Genomic DNA, 6,998 nt, shown 5'->3' with positions numbered 1-6,998 from the left:
TGAATCCAACTTTGTTGTTATGAACATTTTGTATTCCTAGTTTGTTTCCAACACTTTGTGGCTCCCTTCTAAACTCTCCCAGCTACCTTTCTAACATGCCAGAAGATACCCTACCAAAGCCAATACTTTTTTTCCTTCCGGCTTACGAGAATGATTGTGTGTCTATATGCGTATGTGTACATGTGTGTGCAGAGTGGGTGAGGGAAAGCAGAAAGATATCAGTGCCTGGAACGATCAGTGTGGTTCTCCTATTTTCTTAAACACAGACCAAATGTGCCGGGAGAACGTCTACATAAACACAATGCTAGAACAGACATATCCTTATTCCCCGAGAGACAGTTCAAGGCATTTTGGTGCCCGAGGCAGAGCATGCTGCACATGGCTCGCCAAAAACATTGTAAACTAAGTACAGGTAGGTAGCCGTGTTGATCTGCCATAGTCAAAACAAAATAAAAAATAAAAAAATTCCTTCCAGTAGCACCTTAGAGACCAACTGAGTTTGTTCTTGGTATGAGCTTTCGTGTGCATGCACACGAAAGCTCATACCAAGAACAAACTCAGTTGGTCTCTAAGGTGCTACTGGAAGGAATTCTTTTTATATTTTTTATTTTGTTTTGATTATAAACTAAATCACCAATCATTTGCTCCCGCTTTCCAAAATCTGCTGTGTGCCTCACCCTGCCTCCTGGCAGGGCCAATCCCTGTCACATGTTCAAAATTGTTAACAGCTAAGTTCTATCTTTGCCAAAACAAGGAGGACCTAGCTGGTGTAACTGATGTGGAATGGGCATTTAATAATAATAATAATAATAATAATAATAATAATAATTTATTTATACCCCGCACATCTGGCTGGGTCTCCCCGGCCACTCTGGGGAGCTTCCAACAAATATTAAAATACAATACAAAGTCACAGATTAAAAACTTCCCTAAACAGGGCTGCCTTCAGGTATTTTCTAAATGACAGGTAGTTGTCTATCTCTCTGACCCCTGATGGGAGGGCGTTCCACAGGGTGGGAGCCACTACCGAGAAGGCCCTCTGCCTGGTTCCCTGTAGCTTTGCTTCTCCCAGTGAGGGAACTGCCAGAAGGCCCTCTGCGCTGGAGCTCAGTGTCTGGGCTGAATGGTGGGGATGGAGACGCTCCTTCAGGTATACAGGACCGAGGCCGTTTAGGGCTTTAAAGGTCAACACCAACACCAACATTGCAGAATTCAGATGAACCCATGTTCACTTTTGAGTTTTTCAAATGGAGGAAGCCTCCTCAGCTAAATCAAACTTTGCCTTTATTTTCCTCTTCTCCGTGGCCCTGATGCATGCCCATTCCACAGCTTCCAAAAAAGAGAATGAGCATGTCACTTTGATGGCTGCCGTGACTTAGACGGTACCAAAAAAAACACCCCAGAGAGGCCAGACACTGTGCAGTTGCATGAGGATAGACCCACAACTGGCCACCATGTACATTGTGGTACTTGCTGTTGTTCCTAACCCCTTTGGATTGAGATGTCTGAGGCTAACCTCCCCCAAAGTTATGAGCTTTATATATTCTTGACTCCATTTTTCTGCTATGGATGATTATCTCTTCTCCATGGTGTTTGAAAAGAACATGTAGTATGCCTGTAATCCTTGTATGCATGCAATCTATTAACTGCTCTACACCCTTATTTATGGAAGTAGCACATCCTCCCCTGTTCCCAGCACCACAACCCTCTAGCACCATTAACGTTGCATCAAATGTATGGAATAATAAACTTAAGAGGTTTCAGCTACGCGTGTCAATTTCTGTTTCTTCTTTTCTCTATCTCAATCCCCACCCCCACTGCCCAAAAGGGGTGTAAGGAAACTATTTCTACCCTACACATACCCTTCTGGCTCACACATTTTCTTTCTTTTTATTTATATGTTAAATCTGAATTCCTCTAAGTGCAGTCGTACCTTGGTTTTCGAACAGCTTAGTTCTCGAACGTTTTGGCTCCCGAACGCCGCAAACCTGGAAGTGATTGTTCCGGTTTGCAAACTATTTTTGGAAGCCAAACGTCCGACGGGGCTTCAGCGGCTTCCGATTGGCTGCAGGAACTTCCTGCAGCCAATCAGAAGCTGCACTTTGGTTTCCGAACATTTTGGAAGTTGAATGGACTTCCGGAACAGATTCCGTTTGACTTCCAATGTACGACTGTAGTGCTCAAGGCAGCTAATAGCAGTAATACAAATGCAATATGAAAATAGTGTTTCATATTTCTTCCCTACACATTGTTGAAAGGGCACAAATGGTAACTAAGAACTGTCTTTGCTGGGTGACCAAATGTCCACCCAGTTAGTTTTCAGGGATAATCACAAATGAAATCCACTCCCTGGTCTGCATCTAATCTTTTGTTAGAAGCACTCATTTCCACCTTTTGTGGGAATGTACTGACAGGGGACTGGACTAAGCAAACATTTCAGTCCCTCTCAGCTAGAGATGGGCAAATCTATCCATTTCAGTTTCTCATTTTTCCAGACTTAAGTTCAGTTCTTCACATTTCTATATCAGGCCCCCGAATGTTCATTTTAAAGTCCTCATCAATATTTTAGTGTGAATTTGTCCCCGAATAAACACATTTCTGTATGCAGCTTTATGTAATATACACATTTTTGCAAAGCAATGTCCTCTAAGTTAAAGCATTTCTGTATGTTACTTCCATGAATATGTGCATTTTTGTGCACACGACATTGCAAAATTCAGATAAATGCAAATTTCAAAGGCAGGCTGTGTTTCAGTTTGACTATATCTTTGGGAAGTACAAATTAGGTAGGCTCATCTTTAATTGTGATCTAAACAGAATATCTCCCCCATCCATACCTGCAACTGATTCAATGCATCTGCAAGTTATACATTGCATTAAGTATGACTCCATTTTGTCAGCCTCCTTCTAATCTGTTCCACTGGGTAGCATCACATTCTAGTAGTACTGAAACACACACATAGAGAGAACTCAGAGTACCTGACCTTATCATACATAGCTCAGTTGAAGCCAAAGGTTAAGTAAAAGAGGATGTTCTGCCTCCTCCATCCCATCGCTGCCTGCACACCTCCACCAGATTGCTTATGGCAGCAGCAACCCATTCTTTGCTCCACACCACTGGCATTTCCTCTGCAAACCATGATTCCTTTGTTTCAAGCCTCTGCACTACCCTTGAAGGCAACTGATACCCTCTGATCTCGGAGCTGTCATACTGCACAGTAGTCAGGAGGAGAAAGAAACACCATTTACAGAAGCTTCCCCTGGCTTTTCCACTCCATCAGATAAAATGGTTCCACAGCAAGCCTTTCAAGATGACGAACAGACGACACATCCTTTCTTCACTTTGAAATATCTTTTTGCAAGGCCAAGGGTAGCAAAAGGTAAGAAGGGGGGGGGATACCCAGCCAGAGGTCACTTCAAAGAGTTAGAAAATGCCACGTTTTTGCATGACAGAGCAGACACTTTGCACATTTTCTCCGCGTGGGCACATGCAAAAATGCAGTAGGCGAGTGGGTTATGCATTTGGCCTGACATTATCCCGACTAGCTTTAATGGGAATTTTTGGCTCCACGCCTACAAAGGGTCTTTCCAGTTCAAATGCTTTAAATGCCCAGCCAAATTAAGCGATTTGGACCATGCCTCCATCACGGTGCCAGAAGTTGCCTAATCAAGTGAGGGGAGGTACTCTGCCTTAGTTAAGGGCCCATGTTGCCACCATTGTACCCATAGATTAAAGTGGAAGACGAGAAAGAGGATTATGAAGGGATAGGTCAGCAAGCGGAAACATGAAGAACTCTTAATGTATGCACTACCCCATTCCTCTTTGTAAAAACAAGCCCAGGGCAGAGTTCTTTCCCCCACCATTAAAAAAAAATGCAACACGTGTAATAAACCACTAAGAAAATATATTATTCACAAACTTAAAACACCCAGTAAAATCTAATAATCAAATACAGTTCAAGTGCTAATGCCCAGCAAACACCTGGGCAAATGTGACCTTTGGCTGGCACTGGAAACTAATCCGTCTGTACCAGCCATGGCTACAAATTCAGGTGCCTTCAGATGGCAAATGAGACAGAAATTAAGATACTGCTTAATTCTAGAGGGCAATTGATCCTTCACTTTCCTGACAATAACAGATTTATTGTGGCATAAACTGTGGTGAGCTAGAGCCCACTTCATCCGAGGCATCCCCAAAGTTTATGCCAACATAAATATTAGTCTTTTAAGATCCCAAAGACTGTTTTTGCAGCAACACACTATCACGGCTACAGCCCTCTAGAAGCTGCTCCCTGGATATGCGGGCAAAAGCAAATTGCCTTGTGGTTAAGTGCACATGAAGACGCGCCCTTGGAAAATCCAAGGCAGAGAAAATATTTTAAAAAGAAAGATGGGGGGGGAGCCATCTTTAAAGGTTGGGAAAGATAGCTAAGAATAAAGTGCAGGTTCAAATCCTGCCTTTGCCGAAGCCCAGCTGGGATTTGGATTAGGGGAACATGCAAAAAAGTGATGCACATGAAACCAAAGCAAAGCTGGAGAAAGAGAAACTCCCAGCCTAATTCAAGTGGTCCCCAGACTTCCCTACGAAGAAGGCTTTTTAAGAGAGCGGTGGCAGGCTCTCTCGGTCACTGACTGGCAAGAGTTAGTGCCAACGACTCCACTCCTATCTTCCCAGCAAAAGCAGGATCCGGCACCCACCAGCTTCCACACTGGACACAAAGGGGCTGCACGTTCCCTTTTTGCAGTCTGGTGGGAGCTGGCCTAGAGTCCCCCGCTATCCCTTTAATTGTATCTGATATAGATGCAAGGCTTGGGCTGGGGGAAGGGGGGGGGGAGCATTAAAACAAAGAAGCTTTTTTTAAAAAAGAGGACCAAGAAAACTACTCCCGCGCTCCATTGCAGATGCCAAAATGATCGCACAAAGGCACATTTCATTACTGAAATTTCATCACGCCAACGTGATTAAACGCCAGGGGGAGCGGGGAGGACAAGGAGGCCTGTAAGCTTTAACTCCACAGATTAACCTTTTCCTGGCCAGGTTGCTGCAAGCACACAGCACATTCCTTGTGGCTTCGGTGCCCTGCTCCTGCTGACAGCTGCTTATCATATCCCTTTAAAGCGGTCATTTCTCAAAACTGCCTCTTAAACCGCTGCTCCCTTGATTAAATCGCCGTTCGCATCTCTGCATTCCATTTTCACACGGGAAGACATTATCGATGGGTTGCCTGAAGCAACACACAACACAGAATGAAGGCTGTTGGTATTTGAGGGCTGCAGCCGGGGTGGGGGGATACATCCATATCAAATCTGCCTTGTTGGATGTAGCTCAGGATTTCATGGCACCCACGGCAACTGCTGGTCACTGGCAAGGCACATATATGGCAAATATCCTACACTGGTCACATGGATGAGGACTAACAGGAAGCTGCTTTAGACCGAAATCAAGGCTACTGATCCATTTAGCTCAATACCATCCCCACCGGCTGGCATTGGCTCTGCAAGGTTTCAGGCAGGAGTATTTTCCATAGCCCTTCCTACAGATACCTAGGACAAGGCCTGGGATGTTTTGCATGCAAAGTGTCCCAGACTGGCTGGATGCAGAGGAGTGGCGGGAACCCCCAAGGAAAGAAGGTTCAGAGCTAGGGGATCGGTGGTGGGATGACGACGAGTGGTCAGAGGGAGAAGACGGGACAGTCTGGGAGGAGGAGGAAGAAGCTGAAGGGGCAACAGGGTTTAGTGAGCAGGAACAGGCTGAGGCAGAGATCTGTCCTTATTCAGAGGAGGGAAAGGATGGGGACTAGGAAACAGAGGAGACTGGCTGTTGAAGAATCCAGGGAGTCTCCCCGTCCTGCTGCAACCAGCCACTGGTCTCCCAGAACACACAGAAAAATGAAAGAGCAGGGTAGAGATTGCATGTAGACACTATTCCAATTGCTTGGGGAAAAACCTGGAGAGGAAGGGACTTAGGCAAGACCTACATGGGGGCAAGACCTACCGAGATGACTAGGCCTGCACTGTTTTCCTTTATTTGAATTGCTAACCTCCACTGGGCTCCAGCTCCTGCCACAAAGCATGTGCTCTACTGCTGGGTTTTAAGGCAACATTTCCATTTTGCAGCTATCATGCACAAACCAAAACCTGGTCAGGGCACAGGTCGTGAAAGTCCTTTACTTACTCAGGGTTGGTAGATCAATCAGGGGTGCCAACGTGGAAAAAATATTGGGGGGGGGGCAGGTGAGCCCTGCCCAAATCCATCACATGATGCGGTGAAATCACACCATATGAATGGCAATACCCATCAATTATGGGAGTGGGGCCTGGCTCCCTCAAATATTTTAGGGGGGGCTGAAGACCCCTCAGCCCCTAGGAGTTGTCTCCTACGAGATCAGTTCAGATATGTCTCCAAGGCTGATGAATCCACTTGGTTTCCAAACCCTCTGGGGATGTTGTCAGCTGCTCCCACTAGTGTTCTGGTTTGTAGCCAAGTTGATTATTGGAATCAAAAGGTATTTTGCCATGATCTCTCACGTTGCTAACAAGAAGGACTTCTGCTTGGTTTATGATGTAGTTCTTGGCAATGAAATTGCAAAGAAGAAGCAACTTGAGTACAAGAGACGGTAGATTTGTGCAGAATTTAACTAAAGTAAGTTTACACTTAAGACTCTAGATCAGGAGTAGCAGCCTTGGTGCTTTCCTAATGTTGTTGGACTCCAATTATTGCTGGCTAATAGTTATGCTGGCTGGGGCTGATGCAAGTTGTATCCACATCTGGAGGGGACATTGACTACCACACATCTAGATTATTAGAATTCAGCAGACAGAGTGTAACAGTGCTTCTTGACCTCAGTGACTTTCAACATTATAGATCAGAGGTAGGAAACCTGTGGCTCTTTAGATGCTGTTGGGCTACAACTACCATCTTCCCAGACAGCACGACCAATAACCAGAGATGGTGGGAGTAACATCTTGGGTCCTACAGATTCTTCACTCCTGATTCA

Source organism: Lacerta agilis, chromosome 10 (assembly GCF_009819535.1).
Source record: "Lacerta agilis isolate rLacAgi1 chromosome 10, rLacAgi1.pri, whole genome shotgun sequence".
NCBI lineage: Eukaryota > Metazoa > Chordata > Lepidosauria > Squamata > Lacertidae > Lacerta > Lacerta agilis.
The sequence above is the reverse complement of the archived record's forward strand: the minus strand, read 5'-3'. Positions refer to the sequence as shown.